We start from the raw sequence: 23,367 nt of genomic DNA on the forward strand, positions 1-23,367 counted from the left end.
AAGTGTCCTGAGGATGCATGATTTTTAAAAGTCTACACCCCTCAGTGGAAAAGCTCAGGTCCCAGCCCCCAGATACCTCCATTTAGAGGGGCGAGGGCAAGATGCCTACACAGGACCTTGAGATGCACCTTCTAAAAAGCCTTCGTTTTTCTTCACAAGGTAGCATTTTAGAGGGGGTGGGGCTGCGGATTTCAGAGCACCTCTCCTGAGCGGTAAGGAATCCACCTGCCAATGCAGGAGACTAAGAGACTCAGGTTCAGCCCCTGGGTCAAGAGGATCCCCTGGAGGAGGGCATGGCACCCCACTCCAGTATCCTTGCCTGGAGAATCCCATGGACAGAAGAGCCTGGCGGGCTACAGTCCATGGGGTCACACAGAGTTGGCCGCAACTGAAACGATTTAGCGACTTAACACAAACATCCCTGAGTAAAGATCCTTTGAGAACCCTCCCAGAGAACCAGCTAGTCTACACAAAAGCAATTTCAGTCCCGTGGCTCTTGCTTGCAAAGTTTTTCGCTTGGGAAAATTTGAAAACTGCTTTACGCACTTCCTGGCCTTCTTAAACAGGGACGAATGTTTCCCCACGCCTCAGGGTTTTCACGACAGGGGCCGCCTGACTTGTGCTCTGTGATGAGGTGGGAGGTAGGAACCGGGTGGGCTGCCGGATCTGCCAGACCATTTGCCCCCACATTTGAGAGCCCAGATCATTGGTCTGTTTGGATTTTTTTTGCTTCTCATTTTGTTGTTTTGTTTATCCATCCAAGCTCTCCCTGCCTCCGGCTCTCAGTCAGCGTGTCTGCCCTGGCCTCCGTGTGACTACCTCTCAGTCCACTCCCATCTCAATCTGGTTTGGATGCCACACTAGAGCCTGAAGTTTGTTCAGTTTTGTCCTGGCTATCCCCGGCAGCTCAGACGATAAAGAATCTGCCTGCAACGCAGGAGACTCTGGTTCGATCCCCGGGTCGGGATGATCCTCTGGAAGAGCGCAGTATTCTTGCCTGGAGAATTCCATGGACAGAGGAGTCCATAGGATCGCGAAGAGTCAGACATGACTGAAGCGACTTAGCGCTCGCACATTTTGTCTAAAGTCTCACCACTTCAGGTGTGGTCCAGGGTCCAGCAGCATCAGTATCAGCCAGAAACAGGTTAGAAATGCAGCGTCTCAGGAATCCCTCCACTAATAACGAAACCGGCAGAACGCATCTCAGTACTCAGTAGAGTGTAGGTTCTTCTGTCCTGGCGTGGAAAGAATTCAGCAAGATGCAGAGTGACAAGTAGGGAAAGAGTTTATTTGTATAGGACGCTTGTGAGAGGTACAAGCGGGCAGATAAGGGTGTGTCACCTCAAGAATTTAGTGGGCTACAGTTTTACAATCAAAAGTGGGGAGGGGGAGAAGGCCACCTTCTTCATTCTTTTTTAGATTTTTTATGTATTTATTTGGCTGTTCTCGTTCCCAGGCTTTTCTCGGTTTTGGACACAGGCTCTAGAACGTTCGGGCTTCAGTAGTTGTAGCCTGTAGGCTCACCGCTCTTCGTTGCTGTGCGCGGGCTTCTCATCACGTGGCTTCTCTCGTTGCGGAGCACAGGCTTCAGTAGTTGTGGCTTCCAGGCTCTAGCGCTCGGGCTCAGTCATTATGGCGCATGGGCTTAGTTGCTCCAAGGCATGTGGAATCTTCCCGGACCAGGGTTCAACCCGAGTCTCCTGTGTTGGCAGGAAGATTCTTTATCACCAAGCCACCGGGGAAGCCCTCTTCCTCATTCTTGAATAGACCTCAGGTTTCCACCAACAACTCCTCCTCCATGTCGTCGTGGAGAGGAGCTTTCCTGCCCCTACGTGGTCAAGCCAAGACTGTCAGGGTGCGATGAAAAAGAGCAAGAAGGAGGTAGCATATACTGAAACACGGTAAATCATCTCAGGTTTCAGGATGTCACCTTTTCCTTGTATTTTTGTTTTGCATGGGCACCGAGAAGCATGTCCTAGGGATCATTACCTTACTGAGCTCACTGGACAGAATGTGGCTTCTGATTCCATCATTGTTTTATTGTTTGGGGGCATGTCTCATGCTCCTGCTGTGTGGATTGTTGCTAAGCAAGCCTGCTTGGTTGGTGGTTAAGCAAACCTGCTTTCTTGAGTGATCATTAACTGACAGCTTCTCCTGTACTTTTTTCTTTACTTACAATCTCCTAGTGGGATTAACTGTTTAAGCACCCACTTTGTCCCATTACTCTTTTCCTATCAGTAAGGTTAAAATGACTACATTTTAACGCTATGAGGATGATTGCTAAAAGAGCTGATTTTTGCTTAAGCCCGGCTGCAGAGAATCACCTAGAGATTTTACACAAATTCAAAGGCTCGAATCCACTCCAGAGGTTCTGATTTAATAGGTCTGGGAGCCTGGGCATGCAGCCAGGCTGAACCCCTGCTAAAGTGTCAATAAATGCAGGGGCATCAGTGCAGATCAAGGGAGAGGGGGATACTCCCAACAAGAACGTCAGAGCAAGGGGCAGGCTTGTTAGGCTGATCTGTGGGTTTTGTTTGTTTTTTCCTTCCTGTTAGGTACTCTGTGGCGTGGGGGTATTTGGACTGCCAGATCAGGAAACCCACTTTAAGAAGTCCTGGGAATCCTCTAGTGGTCCAATGGTTAGGACTCCGTGTTTTCACTGCCTAGAGTGTGGGTTCAATCCCTGGTCAGGGAACTAAGATCCCACAAGCTGCATGGCCAAAGAAAGGGGGGGGGAGGTCCTATACTGAAGAAAACTGTGTGTCCTCACAGGATCAATTAGGGATTGATTAATTGCATTCAAAAAACCTCATTTAAGCAGTTTGACATTCTTTTCAAAGCAATTTCCCCAGGACATTATTTCTCTTTCCGTACCACCTCCTCTGCAAAAGATTCACCTGGATCCAGTCTGGCCAGCTGGTGCCCCAATTTGGGGAGGTATATTTGATGTCTGCCCTAATCCCAGACATGACAAAGCATAGGTCTCATCTGAAGAAGGCATGCTGAACATTTTAAACAAAGCTGAGTCCCAGCATGCCCACTCATGCTCACACCAGCATGCCACATTCCCTGGGAAGCCCAGAGGGCATCATTTCCAAGAAGAATGTCTCACAGATGGAAATGTTTTCCTCCTATCTGAGGCAGCTGGGTGCCTCCTGCCTGGCCAGATTCCAGCAAGAACGCAGCCTCTTATGCTCCAGGAAGTGTCCTGGGTGCAGAGATGTGTGGTACACAGGTGGAGGCAGGGAGGACGTGAGGAGACACAGCAAGTGTAAGGTCACAGTGTGTGTAAGGTCGTAAAAGAGTAGGGTCTGATGTCCATGGAGCAGATGTGTGGGAGTGAAGGGTTCCATCTGAGGGTGGGAACAAGAAGAGATGGCCACAAAGTTGGTAACTGAGTCATGTCTGCATCCATCCATCCATTCATCTCTTCACCCATCCCTCCATCCCTCTCTCCATCCATCCATCCATCCATCTATCTATCCATGGCCCCATCCCTTCATTCATCCCTCCCTCCCTCCCTCCCCCCATCCACCCATACATCTCTCCCTCCATCCATTCATTTATTCAATAAGTATTTCTTTAGTGAACAGGGCCAGAGAGTCTAAGCCCTGTTGAAGTGGGGGATATGGATGAAGAGGGGCTTCCGCTCAGCGGAAGATGCTCCAGTAAGGGAAAATCCCAAGTCTGGGATGCAGGGAGGGGGACTCTGAACCCAGATTTGGAGGAAGCATCAGGATGGTTCTTTGGAGGAAGTGACACCCCGGCCAGATCCTGAGAGCTGAGAGGGAGTTATTCTCCCGGGCAAGCCCCCTGCCCCGCTCCAACCCGAGATGGGGCGGCCCTGGGTACCAGGAAAGGATATAGTCCGTGCAAACTTCTGGGGGGGTGGTGGCTAGGAGAACAGTTGAAGTTCACAGAGGTGAGTTCACACCTGGTGGAGCAATTGGAAGAAGCAAAGGGACAGCGCTTTGAGAAGGAACAGTTTGGGGGAATGACGGGCGAGGGAGAGCGGGTGTTAGGAGCGCTCTATATAGCGGAGACAAAGGATGCCCGGCTGCAGGAAGGGCAGGTGAGGGGCTGGAGAGGAGATCAGGCACTTCTGCGAGGGCCTGAAAGCCAATTCCGTGCAGCACCGAGGAATGCGGATGAAGGGAGCCGACGACTAGGAGGACGGGATGCCCCGGAGGGTTAATCGGAGGGTTAATCAGCATCCGGTCTGACTTGGAGGGCACGGGAGTCCCAAACCCGGTCTCCAATCAGGAGGGAGAGCCTGAACATGCCCCCCAAACGCAACCTATAGAGGAGATGGCGGTGGGCGGGTCCCAAGTAAGCATTGTCCAGGCGGCCCCCACTCTGGACAGTCCCCGATCAAATGCCACCTCTCCCCACCAGCCGCAAATATTTACATCCTGTTTATGCCGAGGCCTCCTAGGGCCTCAGTTTTCATGAATAAAAGATGAGTTTCCAGGCCGAGCCGAGAAGGGGAAGAAACCCCCGCCAGCTGGTAGGGACCAGAGGCAGTTTAGCGTTTCGGTTGCTGTCGCCGCCCGCGTGGTATTTGGAGGAAATTTGAATTGGCCGGGTCAAGGTGACCCGGGGCGGGAGATTTGGCTTTTTCTATACTGAGGGTTCCTGGATCGAAACTACTTGCAGTGCATACACTCTGAACTTTTTTCATAGGGCTGTTCCCTGAGAAACTTAACACTCTGGTTTATCCTTCAGAAATGTTAAAGTCATAGCATCTTAGAGCTGGAGAGGGTGTTTAGAGAAAATCTAGCGCAGTGTCCTATTTTAAAGAGGAGAAATCAGGCCCAGAGGACAGGGGGCTTGCTCGGCCAGTTCAACTGATCAGTGATAATCTGTCTGCTTCCCTGTCACTTGGTTCTTTCCACTGCATCACACAAAAATTTAAAATTAATACTGTATTCTTCAGACAGTTTTAGATTTACAGAAAATTAAGTAGATAATATAGAGTTCCACTATACCCAATTCCCGGGGGCTCAGCTTCCCTTATTATTAGCATCTTGCTTTAATGTGGTGCCTTAATTACAATTAGTGAATCGACATTGATACCTTATGATTATCTAAAGCCCATAGTTTACATTGTTTCATTCTTTTTTTTTTTTTTTGCCACACAATGAGGCTTGGGGCATCTTAGTTCCCCACCCAGGGGTTGAACCTGGGCCCTTGGCAGTGAAAGCACAGTGTTCTAGCACTGGACCACCAGGGAATTCCCAAAGTTCACTCTTTATGGTAATCAGTTTATGAATTTTGACAAAGCTGTGATGCCATGGATGTATTCACGATGACAGTAGCAGGCACAATAGTTTTGGTACCTAGGACTCACCTGTGTGCCACCCGTTCAATCCTCCCTTCCAGTCCCAGGCAATCACTCATCTTTTTGCTTTTGCCATGGTTTTGCCTTTTCCAGAATGTCGTATAATTGGAATCACACAGTATATAACCTTTTCAGATTGGCTCTTTCATTTGGCCATAAGCAGTGTATATGGGGTTTCCAGGTGGTGCTAGTGGTAAAGAATCTGCTGGCTGATGCAGGAGACATAACAGAGGCCCATTCGATCTCTGGGTCAGGAAGATTCCCCGGAGAAGGAAATGGCAACCTGCTCCAGTATTCTTGCCTGGAGAATTCATGGACAGAGGAGCCTGGTGGGTTACAATCCATAGGGTGGCAAAGAGTCAGACACGATTGAATCAAGTTAGCATGCAAGCACGGGTGAGTGATAGAGATCTTATAGATTGATTGAATATTTCACATTCTTTGCTCCTTTCAAAGATGTGGCAATTCCTGGGAAATGACACGAAGTTATTCCTTAATTACAGACATGAATTCAGGTTGGTGCCTGGACTTGCTTCTTTTAGCCTCAGCAGTTTTTCTCCCTTGTCTTTCTGATGCCTCCTCTTTAAAAAACAATTCTTCACCAGCCTTTCTTGTCATGAGTTTTCGCCTCTTACTTGGTCTAGTTCTCAGTTTCGACTTCTGTACAAAACCTCAGTTGGGAGAAGTTTTGTTTTTTTGGACTGTTTTTCCTACACCAGGGTTAGTACTGGAAGCTATTTCCTGTGACATTTTATTTAATCTCTACAAGTTTGTAGCAAAGAAATCCTTCTTCCTATTTTTATACAGAAGAGAACCAAACAAGTTCTTGATCCATTAACCCAAAGCCAGGCAGCCAGCAAATGTCTGGAGTAGGGGATGCAGTATTTGAACCCAGTTAGATCTAGGCTGTAAACTTTCACTGCTTCCTTTGTGGTTCAGTCACTTAAGTCCTGTCTGACTCTTTTTCGACCCCATGGACTGCAGCACACCAGGCTTCTCTGTCCTCCGCTACCTCCCAGAGTTTGCTCAAACTCATGTCCATTGAGTCGGTGATGCCATCCAACCATCTCATCCTCTGTCACCCTCTTGGCCTCCTACCCTCAATCTTTCCCAGCATCAGAGTCTTTTCCAATGAATAGGCTCTTCGCATAAGGTAGCCAAAGTATTGGAACTTCAGCTTCAGCATCAGTCCTTCTAATGCATGTTGAGGGTTGATTTCCTTTAGGATTGACTGCTTCGATATCCTTGCTGTCCAAGGGATTCTCAAGAGTCTTCCCGTAGCACCACAATGCAAAAGCACCAATTCTTCTGTGCTCGCTGCTTCCTTGGATGGCCTTAATTTTAATTTGAATCCAAATAAGAAGTCCCCCAAATTTCCCCTGGTTTCAGAGTGGGGCGACAGTGTTCGTAACCTGAGGAAATACTTCTTTTTTTTTTTTTTTTTTGTTTTTTTTCGACCACACCACATCGATCGAGGAAATACTTCTTATGGGAAAGAAAGTTCTGGTTTAGAACTGCTGACGGAAAACAAAACAGGAAGTCAAGCATTCCTGGCTTCAGCGACCATATGAATCTACTAGAATCTGGCCCTGCCGTGGGCCAAGCTTCGAACTTCACCCTGGGCCCAGAGGAAAGGAGCGAGGGGCTCGCGTCTGCAAACAGCCCCGCTGGATCTGCCCTCCCACGGGGGTCGAGAGTCAGGGAGGGGGTGGGTGACATCTGGACTGAAGCCCCAGGCTCAGGAGAGAAACCGGAAAGGCAGGAGCCCTGGCTGCCCCAACTGCATGGGGGATGGGGGGGGGCCCTGGGGGGGAGTTGGGGGCAGGGCTGATGGGGTGATGAATCAACCTTGGGGGGTTGTTAGGAGAACCTGCCTGCCTGGGGCTGGGTGGACCCTTGCAAGCCACTGGAGTCATTCTCTCCCACTGTGTCCTGGGACCCTGATAAATTTGATGATAAGTTTGACTATGTGTGTGCATGCACGTGGGTGGGCGCTAAGTCACTTCAGTCATCTAGGAATCTTTGCAACCCCGTGGACTGTAGCCCACCAGGCTCCTCTGTCCGTGGGATTCTCTAGGCAAGTGTACTGGAGTGGATTGCCATGTCCTCGTCCAAGGGCTCAAACCCCAGTTCTCCTTCGTCTCCTGCATTGGCAGGCGTGTTCTTTCCCATTGGCAGGCCACCTGGAAACATTTAAAACTTCTGTCCATTCACAGACATGATAAACAGAGTAGAATGACAAGCCACAGACTAGGAGACAGCTTGTCAATTCATGAATAATCTGATGCCTTCTCTTTAAAAAACTTTCTTCTCCAGCCTTCTCAAGTGTGAATAATCCTGTAAATCATTACAAGAAAAGACAAACCACCCCATAGAAAATGGACATGTGCATGGATAACTAATTATTTCACTATGGAGGAGACTCGCATGGCCCACCCAATTTTGGCTTTTGCTTTTTCAGTTGTACTGCAAGGCTTGCGAGATCATAGTTCCTCCACCAGGGATCGAACCCCTGGTCCTCAGGCAGTGAAAGTGCAGGATCCTAACCACCCGCAGGACCACCAGGGAATTCCCAGGGGTCGTACAATTTAACTCAGTTCTGACATTCTCTACCTGGAGTTAGCACCGAACCCATAGATTAAGGGTTGAGTCCCACAAGACTGTTCCAACCCCTCCTACACACCCCACCACCGAGATGCTAGCCATAAGTCCAGGTTGTCATCTGTGCTTCTGATCAATTGACTGTAAACTGGATGTTCCCACACATCTCCCCCACCTTGGGTTCAGTCATTTGCTAGAAGAGCTCACAGAACTCAGGGAAACACTTATGTTTACTGGTTTGTTATATAACAGAGGATGAGATGGTTGCCTGGCTTCACCAACTCGATGGACATGAGTTTGAGCAAGTTCTGGGAGTTGGGGATGGACAGGGAAGCCTGGCGTACTGCCGTCCACGGGGTTGCAAAGAGTCAGACATGACTGAGTGACTGAACTGAACTAACAGAGTATATGATAAAGAATAAAGATGGATAGCTAGGGACTTCCCTGGTGGTCCAGTGGCTAAGACTCCGTGCTCCCAGTGTAGGGACCTCCTGATTGCTGGTCAGGGAACTAGATTCCACCACTGCAACTAAAGATCCCGCGTGCTGCCATGAAGGTCAGTGATTCCACATGCCGCAACTAAGACCCAAATAAATAAGGCACCCAAATAAATAAATAAATATTTTTTAAAAAGATGATGGTCGTATGAAGAAATACCTAGAGGAGGACCAGAGGGCTCCCGAGTGCAGAGGCTTCCATCCTCATAGAGTTGGGATGCATCACCCTCCGGGCATGTGGATGAGTTCTCCCACCCAGAAGCTCCCTGAACTCCATACTTTGCGGGTTTGTATGGAACCCTCATCATGTAGGCACCATCGATCATTAATTCCAGTTCCAACCACTCTCCCCTTCTTGGAGGGTGGGGTTAAAAGTTCTAAGCCTTTATCATGGCTTGGTCTTTCTGGTGACCAGCTCCCATCCAGGAGCCCACCCTGAGTTGGCTCATTAGACCGGAAGACACTCCTGTCACCCAGGAAACTCCAAGGGTTTCAGGAGCCCTATGTCAGGAACTGGGGGTCAAAGACCAAGTATCAGAGCAAAAGATGCTGCTGGTGCTCTTCTCACATAGGGAACTGTAAGAATTTTAGGAGTTCTGTGCTGGGGACTGAGGGGCAGAGACCAGTATATTCTTTATATTATTTTACACCCACCCATTCGCACCCTGATCTGGAGATTCCACTACCCCTTCCCCACTCTTGTCTAGGGACCCTCCGCCCCACTCTTACTATGTTCTAGATACCACCCCCCACCTCTCCCCCTCCTCTGGTCTACAGGCCTTGCTGTGGCTCTGATCCAGGGGTTTCCATGAGGTTCCGGGGTAGAGACCAGGGTCAGTGTGCTGACCTCAGACCCGGGGCAAAGGGGCCAGAGGGCGAATCAGTCCCCAGCCAGTGAACTGTCCCCAAGGCACCCGCACTCATGGGGAGCTGGCAGGCACGACAGTGGGGAGGGGTGGCCTAAAACAACACACGGGGCCTCAGGCAGTAACTCGGGGAGACTGCAGCTGAAGGCTGGGTGCGTGCAGGCACAGCATGATTTGAGAGATGGAGGCCCTTTGGTAGATGATGCTGGGTGACCTTCAGCAGGTGATACCCGCTTTCTTTAATATTTATTTATTTATATCGCAATGAAAGTGAAAATGTTAAGTTGTTCAGGCATGTCTGACTCTTTGCGACCCCATGGACTGCAGCCCACCAGGCTCCTCTGTCCATGGGATTCTCCAGGCAAGAATACTGGAGTGGGTAGCCATTCCCTCCTCCAGGGGATCCTCCCGACCCAGGGATTGAATTGCAGATTCTTTACCATCCAAGCCATCAGAGAAGCTGGGGAGGGGGTGTGTGGGCTCTTCGTTGCAGCATGCAGGCTTCTTTAGTTGTGGTACGCGGGCTCAGTTGCCCAACAGCATTTGGGATCCTAGCTCCCCGACCAGGGATCGACCCCATGTCTCCTGCATTGGAAGGCAGATTCTTAACCACTGGACCACCAGGAAGTCCCGATGATACCCTCTTCATTTGCGGCAGCCCCTCTGACTTGCTCTGGGGCCTCTGGACACTTCAGGGCATCGGCTGGGAAGATGGAGTTGCAGAGAGAAAAGAAGCACACGGTGGGGGGTGGGCTTCTGGACCTGGCTCCCCCCACCGCCCCGCCCCGCACCAGCACCAGCTCTGGGACTTTTCGGGGAGGGCTGGGAGAGCTTAGCCAGGAGAAGAAGGAGCTTTTCTGTGTGTGATGGGGAGACTGAGTCAGGGAGCTCTTAGGTGTCTTGCTCGGAGCCCCGTGGAAGGTTTGTGCATAAGCTGCTTTCAGCTCACCAGGCTGGGGGAGGAGGAGAGGAACCAGCTCGCTGATGACATTCACAGACACCCTCCCTCCTGCCAAAGACAAAAAAGGCTCCTCCTCCTCCTCTCTTCCCTGCTAAATCTTGCTCAGAGCTGCCCACTCGGAGCCAGCATCGTGGCTTCTGCCTCTCCTCGTCCGGCCAACAGGAAAAGACAGGCGTGAAAATGCTCTAAGGCCGCAGCCTCACTGCCCTGAATCCCCCAGCACACAACCTGACTTCATAGCCCCACAACTGAGAGGTAGACGTGACCCCAAGCAGCCTGGCCATGCCTCCGTCAGAGCACCCAGGCTTTGAACCCTTTCTGTCTGTCCATCTGTCTGCATAGGTGGAGTCAGAGCCTGTCATTCCCATTTTGCAGACGAGGAGACTGAGGCTGCCCCTCCACCCTCACCTCAGTCCCAGTTCCCTGCTGCTCTGTGGGTGGAGCCCTTGAAAGTTCCTCCCACATCACTTTTGAGCTCCTCCCCCTGCCTGCCACACACTTATATCCTTCCAGACACTTGTGGGCTGTCTCCTCCTCTAGGAAGCTGCCCTTGGCTCCATGCATCCAGAATTTGATGTGGCCCAAAGCATTCTGCCCACAACTTCATCAGAGCTCTCATCAGCTTTATACCAAGGTATCTGTGCCTAAATCTTTTCAAAGCAATTTTGTAGACATACACTGGGCAGAAAAGTGGCAAAGGTATTCAGAAGCAGTAAAAAGGAGTTTTGTGGCTGGGACACTAGCAGTTTGAATATGACTTCTAACTGTTGTCTCTTATGCACACATGGACCACATCTGTGGGATGAGGGACCAGTTTATGAATGATGAAGCCACGGGGGTAAGCTTTAGAGAAAGGAGGCTGCTGTTTGAAGAGGGCTCCTGGTTTTCGTAACAGTGTTTTGTCTAATTGTACTTCATCTTTCCTGCTGGAAAGCAACAGGGGTTGGACAAATGACCTCATAGCTTCTCCCCAGACATCTGGCTCATAGGCACTGGGGTAGAAGAACATTAAGGCTCAGGGGGCGCCAGAAGGTGGAAATGGGGAGGATGGAAGGGTGTGTGGGTGGATCTGAGAAAAGCCAGATCAGGCAGTGCAGTTTGGTAAGGCAACCAGGGTGACTGAGAGCGCCAGGAGTGGGCGGGACCAGGAAAGTCACCACCCGGGCCTGGAGGCCAGAGCGAACCTCCTCAGGACACTGCTTCCCAAACGTTCCAGGAACAACTGCCAACCTGGACCTCTATCTGCCTCGAAGTGAACAAAACAAAAATTTTCCAGAAACCCAGATTGACTTCATTCAAAGGGCTGTCCTTTATTCCAAAACGATGCTCTTACCTTTTTCTGGTGCTAAAATGTCCTTTCTTGCAGGAAATGATGGTGATAGCCCAGTTGTTGTGTTTTGTTTTTTTTTTCACTCTTGTCTTTTCATGGTAAAATCACAAACGGGTAATGAGCTTTGTGTTTCTGGTGGCGAGGGTGACTGGTAATTGGTGTGACTTCTCAGAAGGACACAGGAGACCAGAAGAGCTGTCCCCTTCTGTGGGGACTGCAGAGAAGGTGCTGCCTGTGCAGGGCAGGCGTTACTGGACGGAGCAGGGGCCCGCGGGCAGCATCCTGGGCAGGGAGACACTGGCAAGCTCCCCGGGCAAGAGGCTCCCAGAAACGGAATAAACATGATTCCAGGGTGTGTCACCACCTCGGCCGATGATGCAATGCACAGATGTGTAAACTTGGAGACGTGGAGAGAGGGATGGGGAATAGCAGCTGGGGGGGGGTGCAGTCTCAGGCTGGACAGCAGAGGGGCCCAGTGGACAGCCCCTTCCAGAGGTTTCCCTGGGCCAAGGGAGGCTGGGTGCCTCTGGCCCAGCCGGGGATCCAGGGAGGAGGTAGCCTAGGGGGTGCGGTGGTTACAGGGGCCTAAGGCTTCTTCCCAGAGAGGCAGATTTCCACCCAGAGGAACCATCCCAACGGGAACCACGGTGGCAGCAAAGTCCTTAGACACACCTCACCTGATGCTCAATGAGTGGGGGCGTTGTCCACCCATGGAGGGGCTGGTGTCTTCCCTCCATAGTCCCCCATTTCCAAGGCTCCCTGGTGAAGGAGCCCACTCAGGAGTCACCCCAGGAGAAGTGCCCCCCCAGTCAGGCCTCAGCTGAGGACTTGAGGCCCCCTCTTCCCTCCTCCCAGGCGCCCCCACTGCTGCGTTCTCACAGCCACTGCTTCACCCGAGAGGCGGGACGTGTAGGGATTAAACCATGGACTCTGGGGATTTCCCTGGCGGCCCAGTGGTTAAGAATCCACTTGCCAAAGCAGGGGACATGGGTTTGATCCCTGGTCCAGGAAGATCACCCCACATGCCACGGGGCAACTAAGCCCGTGCCCCACAACGACTGAGCCCAAGCTCTGGAGCCCATGCACCGCAGCGAAGAGGAGGCCCTGCTCACTGCAACTGGAGAAGCCTCCGGCAGCAAGGGAGCCCCAGAGCAGCCAAAAACAAAGCTCAAAAAAGAACACAGACTCCGGCTCCAGGCGGCCTGGATCCCGCGGGGCGCTGCTCCCTACCTGCCTGTAGTTTCAGACCCTCACCAGTAAACGGGGCAGGTACTGCCCCTGCTCCTGGGGCGTCCTGAGGAGGATGTGAGCTTACAGAATCTCAGGTGCTTCAACGGGTGCTGGCCTACAGCGACTAATCAATGCAGTACACAGTAGGCACTCAGCATGTGCACGTGGAACTGGCCCTTTTATAAGAGCCCTGTGGGGGAGGTGAGATTCCTGTGTCACCTGCCCAGGGTCACAAAGCTGGGAGCAAGCAGAGCTCAGATTGCAGTTGGTTATTTTTTTAAAGAAATTTTTTTAAGTTGATGTGCTGTATTTTCATTTTTATTCATTTCAGAAATTTTCTCTTTTTTTTTTTTTGGCTGTGTGGCATGGAGGGTCTTAGTTCCCCAACCAGGGATTGAACCTGAGCCCCTTGCAGTGAAAGTACAGAGTCTTAACCATTGGACCCCCAGGGAAGTCCCTGAGATTGGAGTTTAAGGTGCCATGGATCTCCCTGCTCTCCTCTTACTGGCAGGAGGGCGCCCAGCTCTGAGGCCTGGTGTGCATGCGTGTGCATGCGTGTGCATGCGTGTGCATGCGTGCTTAGTTGCTCAACCACGTCACTTCTGTGACCCCATGGACTGCGGCCCACCAGGCTCCTCTGTCTGCGGGATTCTCTGGGCAAGAATACTGGAGTGGGTTGCCATTCCTTCCTCCAGGAGTTCTTCCTGACCCAGGGATCAGATTCTTTACTGCTGAGCCATCAGGGAAGCCCCCTGAAGTCAGGGAGCCTGGCTAATCTTGCCCTCACAAGCTGTGTGAACTTGGGTATGTCCCTTAACCTCTCTGTGAGTTGATTTCTTTTATCCTCAAATGACCTCATAATTATGGCTGGCTTTGGGAGTTTTTGCTTCTACTTCCAGCTTAGGACCAACCCCAAAGCCAAATAGGCCCGCCTCACCAATCACAGAGGTGATTTAGTTTACCTGGCCTCCAGCCTCTCTGGCCAACAGCCTCCCATCAAGGCACACCTGAAGGACTCTCCTGTTGGTCCAGTGGCTAAGACTCCGCACTCCCAATGCAGGGGGCCTGGGTTTGATCCCTGGTGGGGGAACTAGACCTTGCATGTTGAAACTAAAAACATAAAAATAAAAAAATAAAAGATCCTACATGCCACAACGAAGATTTGAGGATCTGGCTACAACTAGACTCGGCACAGTTGGAAAAAAGAGACATCCCTGTGCCTTCCCTCAGGTCCTCTCTGAAGCATTCCCACTCCCTGGAGGCCCGTGAGTCTCTGCCAAACGAAGTGATGCTTCTGACTCCCCTGCTAGGGCAAGCACTGGACGAACAGCCTTTGCTGCTTCTCCTCTGGGTGGTCTTTGTGGATTTCCACAATCCATACAACTACCCTGGTTCCAAATAGGAAAAGGAGTACGTCAAGGCTGTATATTGTCACCCTGCTTATTTAACTTCTATGCAGAGTACATCATGAGAAACGCTGGGCTGGAAGAAACACAAGCTGGAATCAATATTGCCGGGAGAAATATCAATAACCTCAGATATGCAGATGACACAACCCTTATGGCAGAAAGTGAAAAAGAACAAAAGAGCCTCTTGATGAAAGTGAAAGAGGAGAGGGGACAAGTTGGCTTAAAGCTCAACGTTCAGGAAACTAAGATCGTGGCATCTGGTCCCATCACTTCGTGGGAAATAGATGGGGACACAGTGGAAGTTTAAAGTCTGACACACAGTCAGACTTTAAAGTTTAAAGTCTGACACACAGTCAGACTTTATTGTTTTGGGCTCCAAAATCACTGCTGATGGTGATTGCAGCCATGAAATTAAAAGACGCTTACTCCTTGGAAGGAAGGTTATGGCCAACCTAGATAGCATATTTAAAAGCAGAGACATTACTTTGCCGACAAAGGTCCGTCTAGTCAAGGCTATGGTTTTTCCAGCAGTCATGTATGGATGTGAGAGTTGGATTATGAAGAAAGCTGAGCGCCGAAGAATTGATGCTTTTGAACTGTGGTGTTGGAGAAGACTCTTGAGAGTCCCTTGGACTGCAAGAAGATCCAACCAGTCCATCCTAAAGGAGATCAGTCCTGGGTGTTCATTGGAAGGACTAATGCTGAAGCTGAAACTCCAATACTTTGGCCACCTCATGCGAAGAATTGACTCATTGGAAAAGACCCTAATGCTGGGAAGGATTGGGGGCAGGAGAAGAAGGGGACGACAGAGGATGAGATGGTTGGATGGCATCACCGACTCAATGGACATGAGTTTGGGTAGACTCCGGGAGTTGGTGATGGACAGGGAGGCCTGGCGTGCTGCGATTCATGGGGTCACAAAGAGTCGGACATGACTGAGGGACTTTCACTTTCACCCTGTAATAATTACTCAGCAATGCCAGCGTTGGGTCACTCATTGAGCCCGGGTACTGGCTGTTATCAACCCTGTGTCCACCAGAGGGAGGGGGCATGGCTTCCTCTTGAGGAAGAACCGGGCTCAGGCAACGTCCTTGTGTTTGAGAGGAAGGGTGTGGCTTTCAGAGTGAGGCGGCCTCAGCTGACGTCTCCGTGGTGATGTCACTCCCAGTCCAAGGCCACGACAACATCGAAACAATCATTTTTTTGTGTTTTTAACAGATGCACAATATCCAAGCAGTCGTTTGAACAGAAACGGGATTGGGTTTACATTTCTTTTGTTGGAAAAGGCAGAAAAGGGAAAAGTCCCATTGGTTCTCCCTACCGAAAGGTCACCAGGGTTACCAGTTCCCCTCTCGATGGGTTACCAGGTTGGGATTCAACTGGACCACAATTTCATGCTATGCTTTTTTCATTTGACAGAAATCCAGGCGTGTTTGTCAGGTTGTTTATTACAAATTCCTTGTCAACAGCAATTTGGAGTTTACAAAATATTCCATCAGGTGAATGTCCTGTTGGTCCTAAAAAATTAAACAATAACACATATTCGAGGAAAGGGACTGCCCCCCTGCAAGCACCCCCCTCCCCAGAGAGCTTTGCCCTGACCAGCCAGTTATTCCCAACAGGCTCTTCCCATGAAACCCCCCCACTTCTTGTGGGGCTGCCAGTTGCCGCCCATGTCAGCAAGAAAACTGGCAAATCAGCACTTTCTGTGGAGACAAAAGGGCTGGGTGAGAGGTCTGCGGGGATAGCCCCTCCCCCAGCCCCCCCAGCCCCCCTCCCCAGGTCTGATGCCCAGGGCATCGTGCCCGGCTCCACCCTCCACATCCACAGCAGAAAATGCCAATCCGAGCTTCAACAAGGTAGAAGCAGGTCTCCTTGCTCATCCGGAACAAGCCTGGTTTGTTCACTCTCAGGTGAGTCGCCCCTTTGCAGCTCTGCCCACCGTTCAGGTGAGGAGAAGCTAGTACCCTGGGGTGTTTCTTGCTGCTCTGAATAACTGGGGGTGGGGCTGTCAGTGAGGAGGGGGCTGGTGGGGGCTGAGGTGGGAGGAGGCGGTGACTGCACCTGCCAGGCGTGGCACAGGTGAGCTCAGGTGTATCGCGGTGGCACTTGGGTAAACCCTTGCCTCTCTTTTTTATTTTTTGCCACATGGGATCTTAATTCCCCGGCTAGGAATAGAACCCATGCCTCCGGCATTGGGAGCACGGAGTCCTAAATCCTGGACCACCAGGGAAGTCCCCTTGCCTCTCTTTAGACCTTGGTTTCCCCACCTGTGCAAAGAGGGGCTGGGACAGAATGGTGGTTTCATTTCCAGCAAGAAAACTTAAACTTCTTAGCCCATTCCTGATGGGCTGAGGTTCTGGGAACTTTGGCCAATTTTCTGTTTCCGGAAGCCTCGGGTGTCACAGAAGGAAGAGGTGCCCCCAGGGCCCTGGTGTCATTTGATCTGGGTCACCCCCTCCACCCTTATTTGGACAAATCACACTTTTTGTTACATCCCACTGACCCGTCTGTTCTGAGCTCTCTCTACCACCCTAGAACCTGGGTACACAGACCAGATGGGCTTCCAGGGTCTGTGAATGGCCTGAACCTGCCTGCAAAACTGTGTGTGTGTGTGTGTGTGTGTGTGTGTCCATGTGTGGATGCATGTAGGCGGGTAAGCATATTGCATGTTTCTGGGGAGAGTCTCCATGGATTTCAGAGTTCCAAGGCATGTGTGACCCTAAAGACGTGTAAGAACCCCTGGTTTGGCCCCCTCCCTTTGCTTCCTGTGCTGTCCTCCTCCCCCACAGCTTCCCAGCCGCCCAGCTGCAGCCTGGAGCCCCACAGCCCTCCAGCTGGTCTCTCAGGGCTTCAGTCTGCCCCCACGAGCTGCCCGGAGAACTTGCTGAGTTGTTTCTGATTGGGTCCTACCTACTTTCCATCATCAGGAGCCCCCCAGCCTCCGTGATCATCCTGGGCTCCCTTCCTGTTGTCCTCATTGTTGCTTAGTCATTAAGTCGTGTCCGACTCTTTGTAACCCAGTGGACTATAGCCCGCCAGGCTCCTCTGTCCATGGAATTCTCCAGGCAAGAATACTGGAGTGGGTAGACATTCACTTCTCCAGGGGAATCTTCCCAACCCAGGTCTCCTGCACTGCAGGCAGATTTTTTACCATCTGAGCCACCAGGGAAGCCCAAGTTTAAGGAAGGCATCGACTATTTGGTAGCTGTGGGAGGGCACCACTCACAATATGCACTCAAGTCCTTTTCTAACCGCGCCCTTTGGAAATAAAGGGTCACATTTCATGAATGCAGGCGCTATTCATTCTTAGCACTTCACGTAGATTAATGTATTCAAGCTTGATAATGGCCAGCCCTCGCAGATAAGTGCGTCACTAGACCATTTTATAGATGGAGGAACCAAGGCCCAGAGAGGATTGCCCACTAGCTGGTAGGTGATGGAGCTGGATTCTTATCACTGCACTTTGCCCCGGGTCTTATTTCTTAGTAGCAAGGCCGTCCACACCAGCCACGTGGAATAATTCACTCCCTGTTCCCTGAGCACAGCCCTCTCCACGCCCTTCCCATCATGCCGACCTCCTCCAGAAGCCTGCGGTCCACCGGGCTCACTGGGTACCCTCCTTCTGCCATGGTCTCTGGGTCTGGCTCTCCCAACCAGCCGAGGACCTTCTCCAGGCTGGTCCAGTGCTCCAGCCTCCATCATCAATACCATGATGGGTTTGCCGAGGTGAAGTGAAACACTATCCCCAATTTATCAGTGGGGAAACTGAGTTCAAGAGGTTAAGAGGACTCCCCTGGTGGTCCAGTGGCAAAGACTCTACTGCAGGGGACATGGGTTCAATTCTTGACTGGGGAACTAAGATCCTGCATGCCCTGTGGCATAGCCGAAAATTAAAAAAAAAAAAAAAAATTTGTTTAGGCTGCGCTGAGTCTTAGTTACAGCATGCAGAATCTTCCATCTTCCTTGTGGCATGAGGGATCTAGTTCCCTGATCAGGGATCAAACCCTGGCCCCCTGCATTGGGAGCTTAGAGTCTTGGCCACTGGACCACCAGGGAAGTCCCAGGTGGCCAAAATACATTTATATATATATATTTTTTAAAGAAATTAACTCAGTTCTCAAAGATTATGGATTCCAGTGGAGGAATGTGTGTGTGTGTGTGTGTGTGTGTGTGCTCAGTCATGTCCAACTCTTTGGGACCCCGTGGACTGTAGCGAACCAGGCTCCTCTGTCCATGGAATTCTCCAAGTAAGAATTCTGAAGTGGGTAGCCATTACCTTCTCCATGGGATCTTCCTGACCCAGGGTTCGAACTTGGGTCTCCTGCATTTCGGCAGACTCTTTACCATCTGAGCCACTAGGGATCAAACCTTCATCTCCGGCACTGCAGGCGAATTCTTTACTGCTGAGCCACCGGGGAAGCCCAACTCAACAGGCGTCCTTATATGCGCTAAGGAACGCTTGGCCAAGCTCTGCACTGGGTGCCTTAGGGCATATAAACAAGCCTGGGCCTGGTACCTGCCCTCCCCAGAGGCCTACTGTACTGATCACACCTCCCCCAACACCCACATTCCCATACAGTAAGGGGGAGGACTTAGCCTCTGCCCTTGACTTCCCCGGGGTGGAGGGGTAGGCGGGTAGTTGTGTCGGTCCTCTGATATTCTGGGAGACAGCTCCTGCCTTGGGAGGATGGTGCAGGGTTCAATCTGTATCTTGGGGACCGAAGATTTGTTTTTCCAAACAAGCAAATCATCAAGACACCCGTGCCGTTTGTCCCCATCCGTTTTGGCCTCAAGACCGTCCAGGAAGACCTGGAGTTTCCAGGTCTACACTGTCGCCTCCTCATCCTGTCCAGTTCAAACGTCACCTCCCCAGTGAAGCCTTCCCAGAAACTCCAGGAACCTCCCCAGCCCTCTCCGCAGCTTCCACCTCTCTCAGGGGTCTGGGACATCCTTGTGAGCCGAGCAAGGCTGAAGGATGTTCTCTTCCGTCACACACGATGGAAGCGCCGATAGGTGCCCGGCGCCGAGGTGCGGGGCTGGCACGCCTCGGACGCGCAGCCACTGACCGCCTCTAGGAGCCGGTGGACGAGGCGCCGGGGCGTTTTCCGCCCGCCCGCCCCCTTGCGGCGCAGCGCCGCAGCCTGAGAAACGCGAGGCCGCGCGAGCGCCCGCCTGACCCCCGCCGCGCCAGGCCCCGCCCTCTCGTGCCCGCCCCAGCGCCGGCCCCTTTTGTTCCCTCCCGGAGCCGGGCCGCTCGCTCCGCTCCCGCTCACCTCGGCTCGGGCTCCGCCGCCGGGAGCGCAGGCGGCGGCCAGGGCTGCCCGGCTCGGCGCCTACCTGCCTTCCTGCCGCCGCCCAGCCGGCCGCACACGCGGCGCGCGAGGCCCGGACCCGGAGCGCGAACGCGGAACCCCGGCGCCGGGAGGGGCTGCAGGCGGTGGGCAGCGGCGCGCGGGGAGGGGGCCGCAGCATCCTCTGGCCCCGCCGGTGCCCCGGCGCCGGGAGAGGACGGGTGTCGGGCGCCTCCGCCGCCCGCCGCTCCGCCTGCTGCTGGAGGGGCGAAGGTAGGAACAGCCGGACGAACCCCGAGGGAGGGGGCTCGCCGGGCAACAAAGGACCGAGGGATTGCGGGAGGCGGCGGTAGCCCCGGGCCTGGTCCGGAGCCGGGCGGCCGACCCGGAGGCATTGTCGGGGCGTGAGGGGAGGCCGAAGGGGTCGGGGCCCGGCGGGTGGGCGTGAGCGGGAGCTCGTTCTGGGTGCACCCCCCGCCCCAACTTCCCCGTCCCCTGCAGGCGAGGAGGGGGCTCTGCTGGCGTTGGGGAGCCCTTCCCAGGCTGCGGGTCCCCTCGGTGGAGGCATCCCCAGCGCCCTCGGTGCCCCTAACGGGGGTTCGGCACAGATGCTAGGGAGTCGCCGGTCGCTCCTTCCAAGGGCAGCGCTGGGCGGCTGGACTCGCCGCAGGGCTCTGGGCTCCCAGGCCCCGCGCGGGGGATGGGGGGAGCTGAGCCTGGTGGGCGCGGCCGCACGGCCCCTCTTCTCCAGATCCGGGGTCTGGGAGGACACGGAGCCCCCGCCCCACGGGCTGTGGTCGCCTGGCCAATGCCCTTTGCAAAACTTGGTTAAAGTGCATGGCGCAGGGGGAATAGAAGGATGAGGTGGGGCGTCTTCCCGCAGGGGTGCTCCCCGCCCCCCCCCCCCCGCCAGTCTGGCGCTGGTGGCTGGTGAGGCAGCACATTTTCTACCCTCCCTACGGGGAGGGGCCCTGTCCACCCCGAGGATGCTACAGCTGGGCCTCCAGGGCCCGCCCGTTTGGGTCCTTTAGGCGGGGCCTGGGCGGGGCAGGGTGCCCACTGGGCACTGCCACGCAAACCCCAGCCCCACCCTGGATAAGAGGGGGCACCTAAGGGGAAGTCACCCACCCAGCTGCAAATCCCCCAACCTCTGATTTGCTGCCTCTTCCCTTTTGGGTGAGAAGTGGGAGGTCCACTTTGAGGGGAGGGCTGCTCTTGCTGCTGTGAGATGCCCAAGGGAGGCTCATGGGGGATGGTGCTGGCCTAGGGATAGCAGGCAGAGGAGGAGGAGGGTGCTGGGAGGACCACGTGGGGGCAAGACTCCGCACCAGTTGTAACGTAAACAATGAGCCCTTCATTCATCCAGCTGCTGTCACCTGGCCCAGCACTGCCAGGGGCTGGCAGGTACACAGGGCTGGCGCTTCACTGCCCCCATGGAGCACAACCCAGCAGCATCAGCGGAGCACAGTGATGGGGGAGTTGGGAGCACACCTGGAGGATGGGGTGGAGCAGGAAGCTTGGTGGAGCCTGGTGTAGAAGTTTGCTGCCAGGATCCCAAAGGGGGTGGCTCGAGGGAGAGGAAATAGCGTGGGCAAGCGGTGGGAGTCAGAAAAAGAGGCAAGAGACGGGGTGGCTGGTGGGTCAGAAGGGCAGCAAAGGATTTGGGTGACTGGGGCATGACGCCCTTCTCCATAAGCCCAGGATGCCTTGGCATCTGCAGTCCTGGCCTGGGAGGGATGGTAGGACTGGGAGGGATGTTGGGACTGGGAGAGATGGTGGGATTGGGAGGGATGGTGGGAGGGATGGTGGGGATGGGCCGGAGGGGAGTTTCAGAGGCAGAAGAGTCTGGTGGAGGAGACCTGGGAGGAGCCTTAGCAAGCAGAACTGTGCACCTGTGGGTCCCCAGGTGCAGCCAGCAGGCTGGGAAGGAGGTGCCTGGAATTCCATACCCAGAGCCTGAAGTCCCAAGTGAGGAACCTACTCACAGAGGCAGCAATCCCCTTTCAGCATCTGGTCTCCACTCTGGCAATTAAGTTTGACTGCTGGAGCCTGACGGCCTGGGTTCAAAGCCCAGCCCTGCCACTTACTAGTTGTGTGACCTCAGACAAGTCTTGATACCTGTCTCTGCTTCAGTTTCCCCATCTGTAACATGAGGATACTCAAGGTGTCTCCCTTTTAGGGTTGTTGAGAAAATTGAATGAAGAGATAAATGTGTGCGAAGCGTGTGTACTGCAGTGGAGAGAATGCCTGGTGTTTGTTGTCACTGCTGTATAGGGTGGCCCTCCAGCCTCCATCTACACCCAGGAGTGGCCCGTCCTGTCCCCTCCCCAGCTGTTTGTCCATTGTCAGGCAGTCTTGCTGGTTAGCCTCGCCCGAGGCCCTGCTGTTCTCTGCCTCAGTGCAGCCTCCTCCCTGGGCTGTTCTGTCTTTCCTGGTCCAGCCTCCCTTGTTGATGCTATTCTTGCTCCCTCTGCTCTGGCCCACGAGATGGGGAACAGTTTCCTCCTGACCTTTCTGTCCCTAGAGCTGCTACCCTAAAGACTGATCCTGCCCTCTTGATGCCATCTCCCCCTACTTCTGCTTCAGCACCCAGAGGAGAGGAGCTGTATTCTTGGCCCTCCCGGTTCCCCGTTATCTTAGTCTGAGCAGTTCTAACAAACGACTGCAGACTGGGTGGCTTTAAACAGCCCATTTACTTCTCACAGCTCCGGAGGCTGGAAGGCTGAGATCCACGTGTCAGCATGGTTGGGTGAGGACCCTCTTCCCAGTCATACTTATTTTTGTGTTCTCACACAGTAGAGGGGCTCGTAGAGGGGCTCGGAGCACTGTGGGGTCTCTTTTACAAGGGCACTAATCCCATTCACCAGCGCTCCACCCTCCTGACCTAATCACCCCAAAGGCCCCACCTCCTAATACTGTCTCCCTGGGGGATAGGATTTCAACTTATGAAGCTGGAGGAGGGAGGGCACCTTCACACCAAAGCACCTGCCCAGTGGTCACTGGGGAGAATGTCAGCCTTTGTTTAGGTTAAAAAACAGCAACAGTGTATACTGAGTGCTTACTCTGCCAGGAACTGTTTTAAGCTCTTTGACGGCGTGTAGTAGTTTGTGGATATCTTGATAACGTTGCTTACATTTTATGGATGAGGAATTCAAGACGTGGAGTGTTTTCCCTGTTTGCACTCCACACATTTACATTTATTTATTTATTTTGGCTGCTCCGAGTCTTAGTTTCAGCATGCGAGCTCTTTAGTTCCCTGACCAGGGATCAGACCCAAACCTCTGCATTGGCAGCTTGGAATCTTAGCCACTGGACCACCAGGGAAGTCCTTCCATGCATTTATTGAGCACCTACTGTGTACCTGGACGACATAACTTCCTTCCACTATCCCACTTGCCCATCTGGTTCACTTCCTGAAAGCAAGGTTTTGGCCGCGCCTTCCTCAGACACCTCCATCCCGCGGGCTCAAGTTCAAAGTCCAGACCCTCTTTGGCTCTCAGGGCCTGCTCCCAGCTGGCGGTGCCCTGCCTTTTATATACCCGGGGCCTCACCTTTTATAAACTGTTTAGTGACCTGGGCTTGATGGCCAGGCCTGGCCCTGAGCTGGGAGACGGGGGAGGGCCCCCGACACCCCTCTTTCGATTATTCTGTTGCTGCGAGCAGGGACCGCCTCCAATTAGGTTAAGTGAAAGGGGAGTTGAGAGGGAAGGAACTTTGCAGGAAACAACTGCAGGCAGCCTGGCTCCCCCAGGAGCCGGGAAGCTGGCAGGCAGCCCCTCCTCCGGCCTTCCTCTCTCTGGACTCCAGTTTCTTTTGCTGTCCTCTCCTGGTGCCTCTG

General features: G+C 53.1%; 1 protein-coding gene across 3 annotated transcripts in view; it reads left to right on the forward strand.

Annotated features, from left to right (window-relative positions):
* Positions 1-16,069: 16,069 nt before the first annotated feature.
* The window catches only part of CLIP2 (CAP-Gly domain containing linker protein 2), an 80,088-nt gene continuing 72,790 nt past the window's right edge, over positions 16,070-23,367 (forward strand). For 2 of the 3 annotated variants that reach the window (XM_081557980.1, XM_081557982.1), the window contains exon 1: positions 19,466-19,802. The gene's annotated coding sequence lies outside the window, so the exon portion shown is untranslated. Of the gene's footprint in view, positions 16,149-19,465; positions 19,803-23,367 lie in introns of those variants that run through there. The other variant, XM_081557981.1, reaches the window with a different exon arrangement.

This window comes from Giraffa tippelskirchi, chromosome 13 (genome assembly GCF_054371585.1).
Source record: "Giraffa tippelskirchi isolate mGirTip1 chromosome 13, T2T-mGirTip1v1.2.pri, whole genome shotgun sequence".
In the NCBI taxonomy this organism is placed as follows: Eukaryota; Metazoa; Chordata; class Mammalia; order Artiodactyla; family Giraffidae; genus Giraffa; species Giraffa tippelskirchi.